Source organism: Marmota marmota, unplaced genomic scaffold (genome assembly GCF_001458135.2).
Source record: "Marmota marmota marmota unplaced genomic scaffold, marMar, whole genome shotgun sequence".
NCBI classification, from domain to species: Eukaryota; Metazoa; Chordata; class Mammalia; order Rodentia; family Sciuridae; genus Marmota; species Marmota marmota.
Window position 1 is genome coordinate 4,509,238 of NW_025999983.1, and position 24,091 is coordinate 4,533,328.

Here is a 24,091-nt window from a genome sequence, read left to right on the forward strand (position 1 = left end):
AAAATGATTCATTTTTATTTCCCATACATTTTTAATTTTGTTTGATTTAATAATGTTCTTGATGTCCTATGTGCTATGTCCTTCATGTTGACCTCTTTTTCATGTACTTAATAATATTTCAACTCCAGACTTTGGACCCTTACTAGTCTCAGTCTCTCTCTCTCTCTCTCTCTCTCTCTCTCTCTCTCTCTCTCTCTTTCACGTGTGCGCGTGCGCGCTCACTTTTTTTTGGTACTGGGTATGGAACCCAGGGGTGCTTAACCACTGAACCACATCCCCCAGCCTATCTATCTATCTATCTATCTACACACACACACACACACACACACACACACACATATATATATATATATACACACATATAAAATATATTTAATATGTTTGTATATATAAAAATACATTTATATATAAATAATGTATATTATTAAGAGACAGGGTTTTACAAATTGCTTAGGGCCTCACTAAGTTGCTGAGGCTGGCTTTGAACTCGCACTCCTCCTGCCTCAGCCTCGGGAGCCACTGGGGTTACAGGCCTGTGCCACGTGCCCAGCTAGACTCTCTTCTTCGTTCATGTAGATGAACCGGGTATCCTCTCCACCCCAGTTTGCCTGTGGGTCCTTGTGCCAGCAGCACACCTGCCGTGCTGGGAACCCACCCACCCTCTACTTTCCCTTTCTCCCAAGTGTAGCCCTTTCCTTAGTTTTCTCATTTTGATGGTGCATGACACTGGGTGGCTTCCTGAGAAGGGTGGTGTGTCTAAATGTCTTTCCTCTTCACTCACTTTTGGTTAAGAATTGAACCTGTCTTCCCAGCCCTGGAGTGGCTATTGAGAAACCCAAAGCCTTTCTGGGTCCCACTGGATAACCCCAGTATTTCTCTCTCAGAAGCTTTAAGGATCTTCTCTGTCCCAGGTAGTCCAAAATCTCATGTTATGCACTTTGGTGTCGCCCTGTTTTGATTCACTGCCCCATTCGCTGGGCCAGATGCTTTGATTGTTTTTCCGTGTGTGGGTCCCTCACATTCTCGTCTGGGAACATTTCTCAACTGATTTCCACGTCCAGCCTTCCCTGTCCTCTCTCTCCCAAACCTCCACTGTTAGGACTCTTGAGTTCACAGCTTGCCCTTCGGATGACCTTTGCGTACTTTGTCCTTTTTATACTTCCTGAGAAACTTCTCGAGTCTTCCATGCTCCGTGAACACTTTTACTATTCCTATCACGTTTTAATCTCCAACATACACGTTCTTCTTCCTGGGTGTAGGTGATTTGTTCATCACTCTGAAGATACTAACGAAGGTTATTTGGGTTTTGTTAAGTATATTTCTTCTTTCAGACCTTGTTTCTTTGGTGGTTCCTGCATGCATGCTTGCCCTGGTCTGTCTTTCATGCTGAAGGCCTCTTTAGATATCCAGCAATCTTGGCTGTGTTCTTGTAAGTCAGAGTGGGCTCATCGCCTTGGTGGCCTAGCTGAATCCCTACCCTGCCCTAATCCTGCTTATCTTTGAGGACAGGGTCCTTGGAAGCCAGAGGTCCCTCTTCAGGTAGGGGAGGCAAGCCCAACTGGAGCCAAGACAGTTGCCAAAGTGATCTCCAGACAAGCTCTGACTCTGTTATGGTCCCATCTGCATGCTGCATATGACACAGCCAGGTCCCTTGACAGTTGACAATTGTCATGAGAATGACCTGAAAGAACTATAAAAGCAGCAAAAACACGGGGAGCCCAAATCCCTAGAAAATCTCTATTCTGGAAAAGCCATTCATATCCTTCCCTTTATTAGTCTAAGTACCCCCCCTCAATTCTTTACCCTAGATCCATGACCCCCTGTCCTGTACCCGGTGGATAAGAATGATTTGCTAGTCTAGCTTCCACTTCTCCTATTCTTGGCCAAAAATAAAAGTCTCCCTCACTGCTCAGTTGGCACTGGGTCTCATTATTGATTCCACAATTCCAAGATGGAAAAGGACCCAGTTTGGGTTTTAAAAAAAAATGGTAATAGGCTCTCAAAGCTGAACAGTCGCCCTGTGTTGTGAGCGGCTGGGTCTGCTCACCTGGGAACCTTCTCTGTCAGCAATCTGGGGTCTTTTCCCTGGGACTGATCAGATTGTTCACTGAAGGAAATTCTCTGTTAGAGGTCACAAGCCTGGTGACTCCCCATTCTGAAGTCGAGTGAGGAGAAAGTCCTGGGCTGTGCACCTTCTACCAAGTCATTCTTACTGAATCCTGGTTTTCAGGAGCGGGTGAGTGCTCTCCTTTGACAGACATTCCTGAGAGTCCAGACACTCCCTGTTGTCACTCTTCCAGAGGACACCTCTAGTCTTCCTCCACCTTCCATGATGGTGGAGAGGGAAGCCAGGTACTGTCACTGTCTAACCAGACTTTCAACTGGTCCTCATGACTTTTCTCCCACCCCACCTCCTCTTAATGTTTGGACAAGAGATGTCCCCCCAAAAGGGATGCGTTCATGCAGGAATGTTCAGAACTGAAATGACTAGATCATGAAATCAACCTCATCAATGGATTAATCCATTTGGTGGATTAATAATTTGAATGGACTAACTGGATGGTCGTTAAGAAGATGGGGTGTAGCTGGAGGAAGTGAGATTCTGGGGGCTGTCCTTTGGGGATTATACTGTCCCTGGTCTATCCCGCGGCTGCCGTGAACTGAGCAGCTTTTCTCGGCCTGTCCATCCGCCATCATGTCTGGCTTCACGTAGGACAATGAAGTCAGCAGACCAAGGCTGAGCCTCTGAAACTGTGAGCCCAGAATAAACTTTTCTTCTTCTTAGTTGCTCTTGTCGGGTGTTTTGATCAACTTACCTTAAACTTGAAGTCGATTTTGCACTTGAACAACACCTGCATAAGTAAAAAATGGGTTTGTTTTGAACTTTATATTGTTCTTATTACAAAACTATGATCTCCCAAAAATAGCAGTCAGTTTCACGGTCAGGGCTTGGATAGCGGGAGACAGTTTATCCAGACACGTGATACCTGCTGGCTGCTCCTCCCCGTCGCACCAGGTGCTGAAGAGCACACTCGTGGGACCAGGCAGTCACCAGTGTGCGGACTTGTTAGGACTCAGGGAGTGGGTCGACTTGGTTCTGTGCGTCATCAAACCCTACGAAAGCAAAACAGTGACACTGCCTACTTTAATTTTTGTCCACTTCTTACCAGAGCTAAAATAAGTTAATTCACTGCAAAGTTGGACTTTTTGAGATATTAATAAATTTTACCATAGTGAGACAAAAATGGAAAAAGCCTTATGAAAGGCCAAGGCCCACATGGCAAGCTGTGACCAACACAACCGCCCACCACATGGCAGACAGTGCCGGAAGCCCAGGCTCGCTCCTGCAGGATTCTCCAGAGTGGCAGAGAACACGGAGCCGGGCAGACAAGTCTCACCTAGGCCTGTTCCAGAGCAGGCCTGCCACTGGCTCAGGCTGTCTCCTGGATGCAACAAAGCATTTTCAGAGGCCAGGCAGGTCCCCATATCCGGGAGAAGCAGCACTCCAACTAGAGGAAGAGAAAAGAAACGTTTATCATGAAAATTTCCCGAAATTTAGAAAATTCTAGTTACCTTGCAAGAAAACTATAATTGAAGAAGTGGCACAAAAGCTGATTATCCACTCCTTTACACATTGATTCTTTGAATTTCTTTAGATGCATGTCATTAGTTTTCCCAGTGAAATCCAAAACAGTGTGTTATTTAAATGTCATTAACAGCTAACACCTCTAAGCTCTAAAAATACAATGACAAAAGATTCTTCTGCTTCATTTTATTCTTTAGCTGTACCCATCACCAAATACCTTTTGTAACCCATAAAACTGACTTGAAGATTTTGATGGGATCATTCATATGAATTGTTGGTGGAAAGAGAAAAGCGTTTTCATTGAAATTCAAAAAGCAGAGATTAAGCTAGAAGTCAGCAGAACAACTCAAAAACATCAACATGCTCTCAGCATCCATACCTTATTAGACAGGCGTGTCACTCCATTACTTAAGCACAAGTAGCACATATTGAACAATAATGCCTGGCGATGGGACTTTCACAAACTTCCAAGTAAACCTTTACTGAACAAGGCTGTGGGCTTTGCTTTAAGAGTACAAAGGCAGGCACAAGCCTTGACTGCACAGTAGTGAGGGGTGCGGGTAAAGCAGGTGACAGCAGCTGTGGGGCTGAGAGTTTGGTGGGCACGTGGGGACTATCTTGCAGGGACAAGGGGTCTGGAAGGCTACCTCAACAAAAGAAGGTCTAAGCTAACACGCGAGGATTGAGTGGGCAGTCACCAGGATTCCAGCAGGCAGGAAGACAGCCAGGCAGAGTCAGCCACACAGGACGCAAGCCTTAGTGATATTGAGTCAGACAGAAGGCTGCGGAAGTCAACAGGGAACAAGTCGAACAAATATTTATAAACCATGTTAAAGAATTTGTCCTAAAACTGATATGGACAGAGGAAACCATCACTATCTCTCTGTGCCTCTCTCTAGCTATCTATCTGTGGTCCATTGTCTGTCTACCTGCAGTTTCTGTGAGATTTTAAAAATAATTTTTTTTGGTTTGCAATTATTTCCCCCAGGCTCAGGAAAGCACCGGATACATCCCGGACATTCAATAGATCTTTGTGGAATGAGGGAACTCAAAGTTTAGCTGAGAATAGCCTGACTAGACTTATGCCCCCAAATAAATAAACAAACGCATGCACACACACTGCACCTGCATGTTGGGGCATGAACAGAAGCCGTGAGATTGGTTTGGCTGTGAGTCCATGTGTAGGTAAAGGGTGATGGCGGAGACAGATTCACACCCATAGTGGGAGATCTTAACTACCCTTTTCAGTATTTAATAGGAAAAGTAGACCAAAACATCAGCACAGTATAGATCTGGACACCTCAATTAGCAAATCAAACTAATGGATATAAAGAGATTGTTGGATTCAACAATGACAAAATGAGTTTTCTGTTCGAGCATAAGCAGAATATTTGCAAAAACTGACTATATCCAGTCTCATAAAACAAATCTCAAATATGCATAGGAAAATAACACAATGTTTGTGCTCTCATCGTGAGATAATTAAGTTAAAAATCAGTAGCAAAAAGATAACAAGAAAGTCCCTCAACTTACATAAATTTAGAAAAAAAAACTTATTAATGCATTTGTTTCAAAAATATAAAATGCAAATTAAACACTTATATCCAATTAAATGTTAATGAAAATGCTGCACTCCGAAGCTTAGGAGATGCAAAATTATGCAAAGAAATACATTTCTAACTATAAAAAAGAAACATTAGGGAAAAAAATGGCTACAAAATGTCAAGGAGTTAAGCAACCATCTCAAGAAGGTTAAGAAAACACAAGACAAAAACCATTAGAATGAAGAAAATGACATAAGAAAAGAAAATAACATGTTTAATGACTAAAGAGGGGCCATGAGGACCTATATTAATCAGTCTTTCAATGCTGTGACAAAGTACCTGAGAAAAACAGCTTAAAGAAAAAAAGATTTAATTTGGCTCAGAGTTTTAGAGGTTTCAGTCCATAGTCTCTTGGCCTCATTGCTTTGAGCTTCTGGTGAGGTGGAACATCATGGCAGGGAGGGCAGGGAACATCTTATGGTGGCTAGAAAGCAGAGAGAGAGAGAGAGACAGAGAGAGAGAGAGAGAGAGAGAGAAGAAAGAAGGGAGTGAGGGGGGGAAGGAGACAGGGATGGAGGAAAGGAGGGTGGGTGGGTTAGTGACAAGATACACCCTTCCAGGACATAGCCCCAGTGACTCACTCCTTCTAGCCTGGTTCCCCTCTGAGTTTATACCACTTCCCAATAATGCAATCAAATGATTAATCCATCGGTGGATTGATCCACTTGTGATGTCAAAGCCTTCATGATCCAGTCACTTCCCAAGGGCCCCACCTCTGGACACTTTGGCACTGGGGACAAGCTTCCAACACGGGAGCCTGTAGGAGGCACTGCAAGTCCAAGCCTCAGGCGGCGTCCAGCTCCTGGGCTGGGCCCGGTGGCACGGTCCCTTTATGATCATTTCCTCGGCCCCCATTTCTCTTCTGTGTGCTTTTTGTAGGTAAGTCACATTTTCACCACAAAATGGTCTAAACATTCCTATCTTGTGAGAAAACAAATAGAGGAGATGGTCGTCTCTGGTACAGTCGGGAAACAAGAAACAGGGCCATACATAGTAAAGAATCAAACCGGTTGGGCTCTGGAGAACGGGGGCTCTGGACCCCCCTACCGTGTTTGGGAAGGAAAATAGAGGAGGTGCAATGTGAGACCCGCTGACCCAGAAATCTGCAGGATGTTCCCCAAGTGGAGCTGCCCCGTGTCTTGCTCTCAGAGAGGCTGAACCTGGAGGACCCTCAGGGCAGTGGAGAGGGCTCTGTGAGAGGGAGAGAGGAGAAGAGAGGTGAGATGGGACCACAGGTGGACGCCAGAGCCACGGGCACTTTGCACACTCAGGAAGGAAACCAGAAGGAAGGGGCCTGCTGGCAGCCCCAGAAGGGAGTGCCCCCAAATGAGCAATGGCCAGCAGCGGGTGGATAAAGAAGCCAAGGAGGGAGCCTGGCCGTGAGGGGATGGCCCTCTGCGCAGGCGCTGGGTGCCTGGAGGAGGAGCAGGGCAGACGCAGAGGTGCTGGGGTAGGCTATGCTGCTGTGAAAGGTTCAAATGCTGCAGCGAGAAGCCAGGGACACATGTGCAGGGACCGAGGAGAGGTGGCATGGCGCTGGGAGGGAGGGGAGAACCAGCCTGGACAGACAGCCTCCGCCATTACTGGGAGCCAGGGGGGAAGGACAGCTTGTCCCTAAAGGGGCAAGAAGACACCATACTCCTGATGCCCTTCCTTTCATCTTGCTGCTGGCTACAAGTAAAGGTGGAGGGAGGGGAGGGAGGGCTAAGGGAGTGGAGAGTTAGAGAGGCCAAGGGCAGCCCGCTGAAGGCAGCAAGAGCTGGCCACCCTGGGCGCGGCCCAGCGGTCAGCTGTGTGTTCCACTGACGGCACTGTGTTCCCCATCCTTTCACATGACGGCACTACACTGTTTTCCAGTTCCCTAAGGTATTATTTTTGAAGCTAAATTCCTACTTTCCGTGTCTCCTCATTGCGTGCTCGTTTTTGGCCGATGGCGGCTTCTCCAGCTACAGACGAGACCACGTGAACAGTGGAGGGGTACCAGACTTCACCCCACAACGTGAAAGTGGTTAATTTTTAAGATAGTGAGACATGGCAACAATGTAAAAGAAAAAATATTTTATTATATTGTCGCAATACCTTTTTTACACACACATAAAGTGATGTTTCCAAAAAGAGCTTATATTTTACTGTTGGTTAGACCTGAGTTCAAATCCAGCACTAACCATACCAATTACATTCTCTAAAAATGGGGACACGGGATCTCCCTTTCAAAGACTCTGTGAAGAGCAAATTTCATACCAACCCTTGAACTTGAGTGGGAACAGCCACACACCCCCATCCCTCCCCCCACCCCCATAGTGTGCAGTGGTTGACATCCAGGTCACCACAGGTCACTCATCGTCCTTACCATCCAAGAAACCTAGGTTTCACTGTCAAGTGTATCAATAACTGTTTGAGTCTTTTAAATTCTTTCATCATAAAGTTGGTTTGAGTGGAAAGGTTCCAGGGATCTTCTAAGGTATAGAATTTGGTATTGATTTCCAATCAGAATTCTCTGGTACTTACCCAGCCATTACTAATTTTGACTTCAGTGCCTTGTAAACATGGAAGTTTGGCTGTAAACCAATGTAAATTTCTCTTCACTGCCAATTTTGAATGTGTGATATAGCAGCCTCATTTAAAACCGACTTATAAATGAAGGAAAAAAACCTGCAGCAGATGAGACCTCTCACAAACACAGCCAAAGCAAGAGGAAAAGCGCATTTCCCAAACCTAAGGGACAAAACATGCTTTTTAGATTGGTCCTGGAAGGTTAAGACATATCTTTAAACTGAATTATGTAGTCCTAGGAATAAGGCAATTCTACCTTTAAGTAGGCTCCACCTGTCCTGGACGTTGTCAAAGCGCTCAGCATCCGGGATGATCCAAGTCCTCAGGACGAGACCTCTGCTGGCAGCAAGGCTGAAGTCCGAGGAAGCCGTGGCATCTTGTTTGTAAATACTGACAAAATAAAAATCCTGAATATTGCTATATATGTTCTATTTTTAAGAATGCTGTGATACACTGCTTAGGGGAAAATAGAAGTTTCAGAGACACATATTAACACACATGTGCACACACACAAACTGCTTGCACACATTTGTACACACACACAACCATACAGTCTATGTTCACCCAAAATATCAAGATAAATTCACACTACGAGACACACTGCAATATCTGAAGTATGCAAAAGGCAGGGAATAAGACTTACAGGAACTGTGACTTTTTATTTTACATGTTTCATAGTGCATCAGTTTGCAATAGAAGGTATTGTTTTATGATTTTAAATAAGTAAAGATTAATTGACAAATAAATCTATATAAATAATATCATAGCTATTTAAAGTGAATTATTATGAAAATGATCTGAAAAAAGAATACATAGTTAATGAAACATTTTATAACTTTAAAAGTCATTACCATTAGTTAGGATCCCAGGACTTGTCTAGTTCTATCAGATTTAGTCCACCGTTTAAGTAATTACTACATGTAGGACACTTTGTTAAAGACCTACAAGCATCAGAGCATTTAATCCTTGTACTAAATCTCTGAGATTAGCATTATTAGGCTCATTTCCCTATGAGGAAACTCAAGCCCAGGGAGATTAAGTGTTCTTGCCAAAGTCACATCATTCAAAGAGTGGACTGAGAATTTGAACTGTGATCTAAACCATGACACCCCACAACTACCTGCCTTCTCTCACGCTTCACATTTTAGGCGAAAAAACATCCACTAGCAAAATTTCATAAAGAATTGAGAGAGATCAGAAATATATATCACTGTGAACAAATTTTCCTACAGGGAACTTAAATGCTGATTAGCCAATTACTGTAGCACATTATCAAAAATTGTCACTTTATACCAACAAGCACTTTATGTACCTAAACCTTGCCAAAAGCAATCACTGGAGACAGCAGGATATAGAAAATGGAAAGAACCATAAAATCTTCATCTCAATAAAACCAATGGAGGAGTCAAAGTGAATTAACCCTTTGATGGACCGACTCCACCCACCCAATATCCAGACGCAGCCCCCTAAGGACAGAAGCCAGAGGCTCTTGACTGCAAACTTCTAATAACACACAGTGTGGAAAGCACAGTCTGAATGAGTTAATGCTATTCATATGCAGGTAGTAGAAAATCCAACCAAAGGCACTTAAATATATGCAAATGGAAAGCTCAGGTATGACTTGATCCACAGGCCCCAACACTCCACAAGGACCACTTCCCCGTCCTTTTGCTCCTGGCTCCATTTCCTCCTGGACACCTTTCTAGGACATGGTGGATTTTAAGGTCCTCACACCTACCCAAGCTGGAGTCCACAGGTCTGTCTAACCACAGCCCTGGGATTCAGCATGATGGAGCCATCTTGGATGGTGCAGCTTCCCCAGGGCTGGGATGGAATGTGGGCTGCTGACTGGCTCAGGCCTGGTCACTTGTGATGCTCCTAGAGTCAACCGAGCTCACAAGGAGGGGGCATTTGAGGGGTCGGCTTTCACATGAAGACCCAGAGCTGCTGCTGCAGCACAGTAGACCTGTGATGAACCCAGAGTGAGTGTGGCCTGGAGTTGTCCTGTTCTGGAGGCTCTCCCAAGCCTCGGGTGGCCTGGCTCTTGGTCTCACTTCAGCCTGGTGGTGGACAGGCCAACCACGGTAACCCTCCTACTGAAGCTTGTCCTCAGTGCTGCCACTTCTTCTCTCCGCTGTCCTCCAGCCACACCTGGTGCCCCAGCCCTGAGCCTCTGCAGTTTCCATCTGATACCAAGGAGCTGTCTCATGGAGGAGGCCTTCAGTGTGCCTCGGAGCTGACCCACTCCTGGGTGGGTGAAGAGAATTTGACCTCTCCTTCCCAGGCAGGCAGGAATGGGGACGTGTGGGTGTGTGAGGGCCGAGCTGAGGCAGAGGAAGGAGGGGAAGGAAAGGTGTTAGGCTGCCTCAGCCCCTTTCATGGCCAGGATGTCCCCAGCTATCCACTCTGGAGAGGAAAAGAGCCCCTTCAACACTGAAGTTCATTAGTGCACTATCAAAGAGGAAATTCTGTCCTGAAAACAACAATTCTGTCCTAAAAAAGTTAATTAATTTTATTCTCTCCAAAGCTCCACAGATGAACAAGTTACAGGTCACAATACAGAGGCTCGGGACGGAGTCTACTTCGGCAGCTCTGCATTGCAAATTTTTATTCTCTGTCTCAAGTTGAGAAGCATCAGTTTTATTCTCCACCTACTATTTGCCAAAACTTTTAAAGAAACTATGGCCTTCACATCTTCTTTTTCTTTTCACTTTTGTGTGTGTGTGGGGGCGGGGGGTGGTTATGGAGATTGAACCCAGAAGTGCTCCACCATTGAGCTACACTTTTTTATTCTATTTTGAGACAGAGTATCACTAGGTTGCTGAGTATGGCCTCAAACTCATGATCCTCCTACTTCAGACTCCTAAGGCACTGTGATTTCAAGGCTCCCTACCCAAAAGATGAATGTTTTTAAAACATTAAGAGGAAAAACATCTGCTTCTACTCTGCAAAATTCCACCTGGTATACTGTATTTGAGAAAATTAATTTGGTCCTTTTATTAATAACTTTCAAATGAATATAAATATTAGACTACCTTTTTCCCAATTAGTTGTTTCTGCTGCATTGAAATGGAAAGCAAACTCTTCAAATACAATATGTGATATGTTTAGTTAAGACAAAGCAAAACCAAAGAAGCCCCTCAGGCCCTCTGGGATCCTAGACTCCAAATACCCAGCATCACCCACCTAGGGCGTGAGTCTAGGTACCTTATGCATAAATCTAAACCTTCAAGCCGCAGTCATACCAGAAATAGTGTGAAATAAAAAGAATATGCCAAAATACCATGGCCAGAATTATTCCTTAGTGGGTGGGTTAAACACAAAGCTGTACAAGAAAAGTATCCAAGGGCAGAGATTACACAGAGCCACACATGCACCTTGTTCTGGAACAGCAACGCCGTCTCCAGCCACTTTTTTCTTTGAAAGTGCAAGTTTTCAGAGATGGGAATTACCAGATTCCACAGACCCACACACTTCATCATTGGGAGGACCGTCCTGGGCAGAGGGCGGCACTCACTCACCCACCAGAAAGTGTTCTGCCGCTTCGCTCATCCCACGAATGAGACTCCAGTCCAGCTTTCGCATATGCCCTCTCCTTCCTCCTTCCCCAGCCGGCCCTTCCCCTCACAGGGACTGTAACTTTGAAAGGAAAGGGGGGCGGTATTTTTAGAAAGAATCCATGAATTTTTTTAAATTGGAGCAGGGTTTTACCTTGTCCAGCGATGAGGACTCTCTCCACCTGCTCTCGCTTGCACAAGCACAAGGCTGCGTACCTTGCACCAAGAATGGACTTCCAGAAAGCCACGAACTGCCACGCGCCCCTGGGATCCCCTCCCCAGTGCAGGTGGGTATCTTCCGATCCACGAGCACCTGACAGAACAAACAGGCAGAGGAACCGGGACCCGCTCTGTGCTCTTGAGCTGGCTCATGCATCTCCTCCTGCCCTTGGACATTGATCCCTGTGCTTCTTGGCCCTTTGGACTCTGGAATTTGCCCCACAGAATTAAACCACTGGAGTTTCCTGGTTCTCCAGCTTCAGACTGCAGATCATGGGGCCCAGATTCGGGTGAAGAAAGGGAATCGGGAGGGGGTGTCATCAGAGTCTGCCACCACGGGGTGGTAAGGCTCGCTGGTGTTCCCTGGGGAGCAGGGGACGCTGCTGTCGGGCAAGCCTTCATTTTCAAACCAGCGTCTTTTTGCAGTTCAGCCCCAGAGCAGTGTGCACCCAGGGAGCAGCGAGGTGCCGGCCCTGGCCAGGAAGTCGGACCCCAGCTGCGCAGCGACGGGGACACAGGAGGTGGCCTAGAGAGGTGGCTTTCCCACACCTCAAGGTGAGGTTGGGGCAGGGGTGGGCAGAAGCATCCCACATCCCACTGACAAGTGAGAAAAGATGGGAGGGGGGACACAGGGCCACCTCTGCTCCCACCACAGGTGACTTGTGTCCCACAGTTCCCCTAATGCTTGAAGAAGAAGGAAGACCTCCCCGTGGTGCCGAGCCCACCCCAGCCCTGTGCCTCTGCTCCTGGTCCCTGGGCGCATGATGAGCACAGATATCCGCGGATCAAACGCGGCCCCACCACGTTCTCCAGGGTTTAAGGCTGAAGTAGAACAGAGAAGCCCCATCCCTCTGTGAAAACTGAGGCCAGAGAAACAAATCTCATCCAGAAGTCTGACCGATTAAAGGGTGACATGAATCACAGCTCAGCTTTGGGAGACTCGGTAGTTAACAAATGTCAACATTTATCGGTGGGAACAAAGTTATGGGGGCAGGATGTGGGATAGAATCAGAAGAAGAACTTAGTGAGAAACAAGAACTTAAACAGCGCCAATAAATCAAAGAAATGAACTAAGAAGCAGCACCACAAGAAGCTGGAGAAGCCCTATTAATAGGTATGAAGGACTAGCAGGCAGAATGTTCTCCCAGAGAGGAAATCGCATGTAAAGATGAATCAGCTGCACTGTCTTGCCCGAGCTAGTGAAACACACCAGGAAGCTGTGAAGTGGTGGAAAATAAAGACACAGACAAGTATTAGCACAAGAGGGTGGAGACTGTCATGCCGTGCCTGAGCTCATCAAAGATGCCCACTCCTCGGAGATTCCCCCAGGCAACAGGTAGTCGGACTACAGTTATTTAAGCAAAACAAAATCAATTAACCAGGAAGCCATCCTTTAAGGATATAGAAATTGACCTAGCAGGGAGCAAAGATTAGTCTGTTAAAATAGAAAGGCGCTGATGAAGCTGGTGAACCATGGACACTTTGCTCAATGGCAGGCAGTCCCACGGAAGAGCTCTTCTGAGGCACAGAGCTGGGTGAGCCTGACCAGGCCACAAGCTGGAGGGAGACTGGGCACATGGCATGGAGCTCACCGCCCAGACGCCAAGAGCAGCCCACACACTGCTGCCAGACTCCCAGTACTATCCTGCGGCTCTCAAATGTCACAGAACACCCATGTGAAGTACTGGTCTCTAGCCAGGTGCTACTGGGAGGAAGCAGAACTCTCAGGAGGCGGGGCCTAGAGGGAGGAAGTCAGGTCATGGGGGACATGACCTTGAAGGGCCTATGGGGACCCCAGCCCCAGCCTGCCTTTCCTTTGCTTCCCAGCCACCATGAGGTAAGCAATCTCCTCTGTCACATGCTCCCACCATGACGTGCCATGCCAGCACAAGCCCAAAGCAACAGGGCCAAGTGACCAAGCAACCACGGATTGGAATTCTGAAATCATGGAACAAAAATAAAACTTTCTCCCTTAAAAGTTGATTTTTTTTTTTCAGATAGTTTGCCATGCTAATAGAAAACTGGCTAACAGACCTAAGGACAGAGATGCTGAAATCACGCAATGTCAAGGTAGAAGGCATGGAGAGGGCTTGTGGTCTAGAAACACACTGGCCCATGTGCTGACCACTAGTGACACCGAGCTATTAGTACTTGAAATGTGGCTATTTGAGTCGAGATGTGTTTTGAGGATAAAATGCACTCTGGAATTTGAAGATAAAAAAATGTTTACAATATTTTAGTAACATTTTTATATTGATTAAGGGTTTAAATGATAATAGTTTCTCTATAGAGTTAAATATACTATAGCAGTCTTTTCCTTATGTGCAGTTTTACTTTCTACAATTTCAGTTACTCTAGATCAACTGTAGTCTGGAAATATTAAATGGAAAATTTCAGAAATAAACAATTTACAAGTTTTGAGCTGCATATTATTCAGAGTACTGGGATGAAATCGTGTGCTGGCCCTCTCTGTGAATCATCTACTGGTGCAGTGTATCCACCCTATATACACTACCTGCTCATTCGTCACTAAGTAGCCCTCTCAGTTATCAGACTGACTATCCTGGTATCACAGTGCTTGTGTTCAAGTAACCATATATAGCAGCCTAAGGCTACCTCACACTGCCCATGTCATTCCCTCACCTCATCTCACATCATTACAAGAAGGAGAAGTGTGGGTTCAGTACAATCAGATATTTTGACAGAGGGAGAGAGACCACATTCACCGAACTTTTGTTACACTATATTATCATAGTTGTTTCATTTTACTGTTAGTTATTGTTGTGAAGCTCTTTCTGTCAGTTCTGAAGTCCAGCAGCAAGGTGTCCACAGGGTTGGTTCCCCTGTGGCTTTGAAGGAGCACCTGTTGTTCCAGGCCCCTCTCCAGCTCCTAGCGTTTGCTGTCCCACTCCCTGCCTCCCCCTTCCTGTGGCCTTCTCCCCACTTCTCTTCACAACCTTCTCCCTCTATTTTCCCATCTTCATGAGGACACAGTCCCACTGGATCAAGGCCACCCCTAGTCATTGGAGCTTCATTCTAACTTGATCAGCTATGTCTCCCCCTAAGGGCAGATTCTGAGGTGCTGAGGGTCGGAACACTGACCTGTCACTTTGGGGAACACAATTTCACTCTCAAGGACAGGAGAATCATCTATTTGAAGCAACTTGCATATCAATTCACAAACTCAGATGTGAAGAACAAGGGTTTTTATAAAACACCTTTACACCTTAACCTCCGCTAAGGTCTGTAAAGTCTGACCATCTCAGTGAGCCATCAGCTGTCCTTCCTGAGGCAGGACACCAGAGGCTTTTATGTCTGTGCTGGGTGGAGCTGAGTGGGGCTCAGACTCCTGTCTTGGACTCACACTGAACTTTCACGTTGTCCTCTCTGGCCCCTGAGGCCCAGCACACTGTCCACTTCCCTCCTAGGACTTCAGGCTCTGGAGACCAGGATTGGCTACTGGGTGAAGACATGCCTGCGATGCAGTCCCAGCTCTGTCTCTACCCCACCCTCCCCGGGGAGGAGCTGGGCACAGGGCGGAGGTGTGGATGGATGCCCTGCTGCTCCCTCACCTCTCTCTGAAGTGCTTTCCCAGGAATCCTGTCATGGCTGGAGAAGGGAAGCCCTGGCTGGAGGCCAAAGTTCTTCACATGACCTTTGTTCACTTGAAGGGTCTTTGCCAAGGGTTTAGGCTCCTGGAACACAAGAGCCAGGAGGAGGCAAGAACGTGCTGTGTGGCCAGTGGCCTGTCCCCGCAGAGACTGGAAGCACAGGATGATGGTCTAACACCGTCTGAGGTCAGGGTGTGGGAAAGAAGGAAGCCTGGAAGACCCCAGGAGGAGGGAGAGGTTGGTCAAGACCCCTGACCCACATCTGTGCCTAACCTTGACAAAGCACAGTAAACTGGTGACAGCCCTGCACTTTTTAATTAAAATAAATCTTATGTTGTAAGAAAATCTTTATATTCATAAATACGCATGCCTAAAAGTGGTATAGATTATGGCCACTAGGAATCCAATGAAAGCTCACTAATTCGAACTTATAAAATGCTATTTAATGGCTGCTAGACTAGTCTGATTTATTTTTAAAAATATTCACTAGCAGAATTTCATATGAGCTTTGCTGTCTGCATAGATAGCGCTTAAACACCTTAGCACCTCCAGCCTTCCCCGGGAGCCTCGACTCAGGCGCTGAGCAAGGTGAACGTGGTTCTGATGGTGTTGGATGTAATGCCTGTTCCAAGTGATCAAAGTCTAATGGAATCAAATTGCCCATTTGTCTAATCGTTCTACGGGTTATTCAATCACAGGTTTTTGGAAGTGGTAGAATCACCACCAATTTGGAGGTTCTTTTGATGCAGGAGCCAATACATTCACACATGCAGAAATTCATCTTTATACAGAATGTCCAGAAAGGGGGCTGCTCTGAGCTGGTGAATCTCCTTCAGATCTCTGGGCACCTAGGGGTTTGCCTAATGCGAGTGCTTAGCAAATCAAAGGGAGAGGATGGTGGGTGATGAAATACTCAGGCGGTGCAGAGGCTTGGCCTCCGCGTTCCCAGGTGAGCCCCAGGCCCCGCCCTCCAGGACACCCTGTTGCCTCCAGGTCCAGGCTCCTGGTTCAGGGCGCCTGCCGCGGCTTCCCATTAAGATCCCGTTGATCCCGAAGCGCTGTGCCATTTAGGCTCCCTGTAAAGCTAAATGAGGTTTCTGCTCTCCATTGCCCCGGTCATGTTCTGTGCAGAGCAGATACTGGGCCCGGCTCAGGGAGGCACAGGGCCATAAATCATTAAGTGTCAGAGCCTTTTCAAGTTAAATCCCTCCGCTCTCCACCGTCGCTCACAGAAGGCCCTGGGAGCGTCAATTATGGAAATGCCTTCCAGTCAAGATTAGAGGTACATTTGGTTATTCATTTACTTTGCGGCAGGAATTGCAATAACTCTATTTCAGGAATCATTTTGCAGTACACTGTTTGGTACGATCTTCCTATAAATAAGGACCTTCAAGAATAAATATAAGCGCCATATGAATATTTTGGAGGAATTTCACCCGCAAGGAATCAGCTTATTAATACTGATGACGAAACCGAAAAGTCACCCGGTTTCCAAGAGCATTCCTGTGTCTCAGGCACGACGAGATGGGCGTCGCGAGAGCCTGCTGCCCGCGTTGTGCCAGCGTAGTCAGAAGTCGGTTTCTGGTCTTTTAAATCCATGCACCCTAATCCTTCAGCTGTGTGCCTCATAAACCCACCCTATAATGAGCATTTTATTTAAGCCATTTTTAGAGATTAGAACGGAGTTCATTTCCTTCTACTTTTCGTTTGTGTTACTTTTAATCCCTTCATTCTATAAACTTAATTGCTATTTTGCTAGTCCCCAAGCAGCTAACCTAAGCCTTCTTTAAGCATTTCTTAGTAATTTTCTTTTAGTTATTTACTACATTTTCTCTTTAGACAGCTAAATGAAACTTTCAGGATATTTTGTAGTTGAATAAAAACTTTCTAGATGAGGCATTTGCTTTTTTTTTTTTTTTGTACAATGGAACAAATTTTATTTTGCATTTTTTCCTCTTCTAGGAGCTTCAAATGGATGACAGAATGATAGATGCCATCATTAGTAATGATGTGTTTTATCTTAGAACATTCAATGTCACATCTGAAACGAAACAAATGAGCATCGGAGGCTTTTGCCACCATTTCCACCGTCTTGACAGACTTGGATTCCCATCAGGGTCTGGGGTATCACAGCATCCTCTTTAGTTTTGGAACTAAACCAGGGTAGTTATCTACTTAACACATTTGTCTGACTACAATTTTACTATTTCAAAAATATACCGGTTATGACAGCAACAACGTTACAAAATAAGTAAGCAAATAAGCCTAAAGGAACCCATGAGGCTATGCCCTGCCGAGGGGATATGACTTCATTCAAGGAAGGCTTAAGAGAGCAATTTAATTTTTCATCCATTTATTACTGTCTTGACAAAAATCATAGCCAATGTGAACAAGTATGCCGGAATCCATCTCAAGAACCAGCAATATGAACACGGAGATAAAGAGTGATGTCCATTAAATCAGTTGCCGTGGTGAATGCATGGGTTTGGATGGGTTTGGGCATAGTACACATTCATTTAACTGTATTTATAAGAACATAAGGCTTTTCATGCAGTACCTCAAAAAGGTGGGGAAAATGAATTTGTCTGGAAATTACAGGGACTGACGTGGCAAAAACTAACCATGTGGGAGTCCCATGTGAATAAATCCAGGCCACAGAGCCTCACGAGTATCCTGTCAGGTGTTTAGAGCTCCAGATCCATTTTCCTGCACGTGTCTCTCAGTGAAGCATTCCTCTGCTCACCCATGATCACAAAGGTTTTCCTTAACTACTGTGGCTACTAGCTTCCTATCTCACACAGAAGAGAACCGTATTACAGAGGCCATGTGACCTGCCCAATGTTGTGGTGCGAAGACTTGAACTTCCTGCTTCGAATCTTATCTTCATTTGACAGCACGTGCCACCTCCACAACAGGTATTTCTGATATTTGATTTTTTTTAAAGTAGGTCTGTTTCAACTTTAGAACCAAGGTTAAGTTGTTTCTCCCCATTCTTATGTTACAATGGCTTACGAAAGCTTGAACAAGCCAGGAATCTCTACCAAAGAACTTGTTGGCACCAGTTAAAATCAGTCCCGTGAAAACCTCTAGCTTTCTACTCACCACAATTATGATAAGAATATGCAGTAAGGAAGGGTACAGCTTGGATGTGAGAGCACCGGCCAAAGTATTCATGTATTATTATCCCATAATGGCTACTTGAATGTAAGCAATCCTACATGCTAATGACAATTTGGAATCTAAATGAAGTCTCTCCATCTCAGTCTGTTTTCTGTTGCTATAACAGAATACTCAAGACCTGGTAATTTAAAAAGAGTAAACATTAATTTAGCTCATGCTTCTGGAGATTAGAAAGTCCAACAGCACAGTGCTGGCCTCCGCTGGGCCGGCGAGGACCTCCTACCTGCATCACAACACAGTGGAGGATGCAGCCAGTGAGCCACTCAGACCTCTTCCTCTGCATCACCCCGAAACATCATTAACATGACTTGGGGTTTAAGTTTTCAACATATGATCTTTGCGGGGACACATTCAAACCATAGCGCCATCCATGTCTCTGTTCCAAACTGAAATGAAAATTACTAACTGTGAATAACTATGGAGCAACAATGTAAAGACCAACAGTTTGTTTGTTCACTTTTTAATTGGAAATAGAAGGTTTGGGCTACAGTCTTCTCGGAATGACTGTCTCAACTATCACATTGGGGTCTTGTAAGTTTCACAATCAGATTAAGATAATAATATCAGAGAAAGTGCTTAGAAAATGGTAACAGTCCATTAAAACGTAAAAGACATTGTTACTTTCATCACAGTCATTACTGTATTGCGTTATAGATAGAACAGCAATGCGTATTATGGTATACTATAGTAGGCTCACTGCCAGCAACTGCCTATGGCGTATTCATCAAGATTCCAGCGTGAGAGAGATCCAGCTAACCCATGCATGTCTGAGATGGAATTCCCTGTGTGCAGGGTACCAGGCGCAGGTGTACCTGAGAGCCCCGGCCGCCCAAACCTGCCGCCTTCCCTCTGGCTCTGCAACACCTCCCAGTCTGGGCTGAACCCAGAGGATGCAAACAGGATGGGGAGGGGGCAGAGGAGCCCTGGAGCTTGCGGATCTCTCCTCTGCATCCCATGTCTCATAAGCCCTGATCTTAAACCCCAGGGCAACTGGGCTCATTGTTTCCAAATGCATTGTTCCTTATGTTCATTTGACTCCTTTTCTCTCCTTAAAATGTACAATAGAAAATTTTACCAATGTACTCAAAGCCACTAGCAAACAAGAACAAGAACAACAGCAACAAAGTTAAACATGAATGGTTGGTTCAGTTCTTCCAGACAATATTTAAAAAGAAAGCCGACTATCTCCAGAAAGGGCCCCGCCATCACCTTGCCATTTGAACCTTATCCTTCAACTCCCAGGGATGGGAGGTTCAATAAATGCAAATCTCTGTAGTAACTGCAATCATTTTCTTGCTCTTGTTGTCAATAATAAGTGAAGATACTCTATCACCCACCTCACAGTCAAGAAAACTGGGGCCAATTCAAGCACATAAAGCTCAATCCCCTCCAGGACCTGGTGTCCAGGCCTGGGATACCTAGGGAGTGAAGGCCCCAGTGGGATGTGCTGCGTCCTAAAGGAAATGATGGTGGCAAAGAAGTTGTCAGTTCCAATTTAATAATTTCATACACATTCTGCCTTGCACATTCTTTAAATATGTATTTATATTCAAGGCAGACATACAAATCGATGCTTCAGCCTGGACTCCATTCACACCTTGATATAGTTTATAAAAGAGAAGGCACCAGTAGAATTAAAAATGTTGTTAACTTCCAAATGGTGCTTTCTGTTGTTTTACGTTTGACATAACTGACCAAATGGGACATGTTCACTTTTAATGTGGTTTTATTTATTTTTTCTTACACTATTTCTTCAGCACTTTCTCTTCTCACATGACGTGTTAATACATTATTCAGGGCTTTTATGTCTCTGTGCACTGCAGGCATGATTTCTAGTGTATTGAGCTGCTCTATTTATGTCCAAATGGCCAAAATGTTTTTTATTATTCATTTGTGGGGGCATTTTTTTTACAAGCTCCTGGGAATTTTAACCCTCTAAATCCCAAGATGTCTTTCTGTGTTCCAACCATTTGTCTACACTCTGGCCCTGACGATAACAGCCTACCCACCTCCTGATGGAGGTCCACTGCGTGCACACCTGTCCTCGTGTGATGGCAGGGCCAGCTGTCCCCTGAAGAGCAGCCGGGACCCTGGCCAGAGCCCCATAACTGCCGGCTTCCACTCCTGATTCCCGATTCTGCGTGGCCAGTGTTTCATTTCTTCACGGTTCTCAGCCCCTTAGGAAGCATGGTAGGTTTCTGTTCCCCGGATTTTGTCACTAACTTATGTCACCTGGAAGTTGGTCCCAGGGAGGCTGGAGGGGGGGCTCAGTCCACAGCCCCCTGCAGCCTTCCTGCCCACAGGCCTCCCTCGGAGCTGCTGGAGGATGAAATCCATTCCGTATGGGGTAAAATCACACGGCGTCGCCAGGGCTGCAGGGCTGCTGGGGGCTGGGGACCGCCAACCTTCGGTCTGGGGAGGAAACACGCGGAGGCCGAAGGAACAAAACGGGAAGAACTGGGGTTTGTCCTGAACCCGAGCCCCCTGGCTTTGTTCTCCCAACCCCTGCCTCCAAGGAGGTCTCTCAAAATCCCACAGAGGCCCCTGTCTGCGCGGTGTGTCCTGTGCTCCAGGTCCCCGGCCACTCCCCGACGGCCATGGCGCGCACCTGGGCTCCCCTGGGCCTCAATGGAGAGTCCAGCGCGGGCACCTCGCGCCTCTGCACCTCTGCCTCTCGCTTCCCGCCACTGGGAAAGGCCGGAGGAGGACAGGGAGAGGAAGACCCGAAGGTGACGGCAGCAGCGAGGCCGCCTCTCCCCCCCTCTGCCCCTTTCCTCTTTCTCCTGCTGCGGCTCATCCACTTTCTCCTGGGTCCACGACAGTCACCGTCTTCCTTGTCGCAAGGCCCAGGTGCAGCCAGGCCCAGCACTGCCCCGGGGGGTGCAAGAGTAGGTGTCAGCGCAGAAAATAATGAATTTGGTGACACATGAGAAGTGAGGCCCGGCCTCCTCAGAGCCAGGTGCCCCCAGGGGAGAGATGTGGCTCCCAAGACAGCCCCGCCTGGCTCCTGCCTTCTCCTCTTCCTTCCTCTCCCCCTCTCCCCTCTTTTCTTTCTTTATTCTTTTCTTGTTTTTCTGCTTTTCTTCTTTCCTTTCTTTCTGCCTTTGAATTTCCCTTTTCTTCTTTCTCTCATTCTTTACCAGAAAAGAAGCAGCCAACGCACCTCAGGACCTGGCAGCGTCTCACAGGCTCTTCAGAGGAAAGCTGCGGTCAGTTCCACCTGCTGATGCCTTTAGCAGGCACCTCCTGAACACTCACGGAGACTCCCGGGCTCAGGACGGATGCCCAGGCTGTGGGGAGCATGGGAACCCCGCTTCACTCCAGCCTGGCTCTCCAATCTGTTTCCCTGACTCTTGTAGACTACCCCGTTCTGTTAAAACTGAAGTGTGTGCGTAGCCAGGGACAAGCCCTGAGTCACTGTCACCTCCTAATGCAGGTCTTCTTGTCCGGAGGAAGGAAGGCTGACAGTAGAGAATTCCATATGTGGCTGCCAAGGGGTGGGACATCTCTCCCTCCTGAGAGTCCCAGAGAGCAGGAATCAAGGCTCCAGCTGCAGGAGACAGGGGGTTACCGGGACCTTTGTCTGCCCAGACAGCTCTGAGTAAAAACCCCATGAGATCATCTACCTTGTTCCAAAGTCTGGGCACTATCTAATACAGGCGGATTTTTCTGATGACGACATGGTCTTCCAATAAAAATAATGAACAATTGCTAAGCACTGGTTTCCTATAAAGCACAGCTCCAACTAATTCCTGTGCATTAACCTACTTACATATCAATCATATACGTTAAATAATTGATTACCCCTGATATGAATTAAATTGTGTCTCCCTAAAATTCATGTCAAAGCACTAATCCCCAATGTGACTCCAATTGGAGATAGGGCCTTTACAAAGTAATTAAATTTAAATGAGGTCATGAGGATAGGGCCCTAGCCCTATAGGAAGGAGTTCTCATAAGAGGGCTCTCTGTACACACACAGGAAGAGGCCATGTGAGGACACAGCAAGACAGCAGCCATTCCAGGCCCGAAGCCAACTCTGAGGAGTCCTTGGTCTTGGACCTGCAGCCTCCAGAGCTGAGGAAATAAGCCCCTACTGATGGCTTCCTTCACAGTTTGCAGGTGGCCACCTTCTCACTGTCCCCTCTGGTCTCTCCCCTTTCCTTACAAGGGCACTTCCAGAGGACCCACCCTCAAGATCTCATCTAACCCTAGTCACCTCCCAGAGGCCCCATCTCCGCTTCAACAAATAAATCTAGAGGTCTAGAGCAAGTTTCTATGTCGATTTTACTTTAAAAGGGAAACTTTTACCTAAAATTTTTGACAAACCTCCTCTGAGGCACGTTCTCTTAGTTTTAATTAAAAATGTTAGGAACTTGAAAGAGGCTGAGCCATGAGGATCATAAGCTCAAGGCCAGCCTGGACAATTTAGTGAGACCTTATCTTAAATAAATAAAAAGAACAGGGAGACAGGGCAAGGGTAGAATGGGGCCTTGCATGCACAAGGCCCCGGGCTCCATCGCCAGCACCACTGATCTTCAGCAACCAGGCGTGGACAGGAGTGCCTTGCAGGAGCCTGAGTCTAATGAGTCTAGCTCTGAGTCTAGCACTCCAGAGGATCTAAAGCCCGAGAGGGGAGACGGCATCGATGAGGGAGGAGGAGCAGGTTCACAGTACCTGCACCCCTCCCATGAGACAGCAGGGCTTGGTGGGGGCAGCCCTTACAGGGTAGTGAGAGCAGAGTGAGCACCTGGCTTCCCTGCACTTGCAGGATGCACAGAGGAGACCCATTTCTATCTCACCCCACCCAGGGCGCTGAGGGTGCATGGTTGAATTGTCTGGGTACAGAAAGCTACAAAGCAAAGCAGGGCTGGGGAGCACACAGCAACTGGCCAGTGTCCCCACAGAAGTCCCCAGGTCCCGCTGGCCAGCTCCCGTGCTCCATCGAGTGGCCCTCACCCACAGACAGTGCTCCATTCACCCTGCGCATGCCCCTGCCAACTCCTTCAGGCAGCACACGGGGCTCAATGGCAGGCGTGACCATTACCACCAGTGTGACTCCACCAGTTTGGGAGAAAACACACAGCCTTGAACAAACAGGGAGCTGCCTGGGGAGAATGAACAGTAGCTCCCGGCACCAGACCCGCCTAGTAGGACTGAGAGGAGGCGCACCGTCCTGACCCACTCCCCAAAGAAGGGGAGGTATCCACAGGGAAGTCCCAGGTGACATCTCCAGTCTCTAGCCAGGCTCACTGGTGAAGACTTTCTCCCAAAGACAGTCAGCTAAGATTCACTTTGAAGCAATTATCTCCTTCAAAATCAGAAATGCAAGAACATGAAAAGCCAAGGAAATAGAGCTCTAAAGAAGGAACAAAAGAGAGCCCCAGTGGTTGACCCCCAAGAAATGGGTATCTGTGAAATATTTAATAAAGAATTCAAAATTATCACCTTAAAGAAGCTTAGTGAGCTGCAACAGAACACAAATAGATCACCAAATTAATGCAGGAACATAATACATGAAAATTAATTCTGTTAATGAAAATTATAACATATGACCTAAAAATTTCAGAGAACTTGAACAACAGACTAGCTGAAGCAGAAGAAAGATTCCGTGATCTTGAAGCTAGATCATTTGAAATTATCCAACCAGAAGAACAAAAGGGAAAAAGAAGGAAAAACAATGGGTGAAGCCTACAGCACTTAACGAACACCATCTAACAAATTAATATGTACATTATGAGCTGGACATGGTGGTACCCATTTGTAATCCCAGCATTCTAG

At 46.5% G+C, this 24,091-nt stretch overlaps 1 long non-coding RNA gene across 2 annotated transcripts; it reads right to left on the reverse strand.

Annotated features, from left to right (window-relative positions):
- Positions 1–440: 440 nt before the first annotated feature.
- Positions 441–22,938, reverse strand: LOC125617606. Of its 2 annotated transcripts, XR_007348663.1 has the most exons (4): positions 8,000–22,938; positions 3,399–3,509; positions 2,988–3,114; positions 441–2,852 (listed from the first exon to the last, which is right to left on the reverse strand). It is a non-coding gene; the product is annotated as an uncharacterized LOC125617606 (long non-coding RNA). The 2 variants fall into 2 exon arrangements; XR_007348662.1 differs by having other exon boundaries at positions 441–3,114.
- Between the last annotated feature and the right edge of the window lie 1,153 nt (positions 22,939–24,091).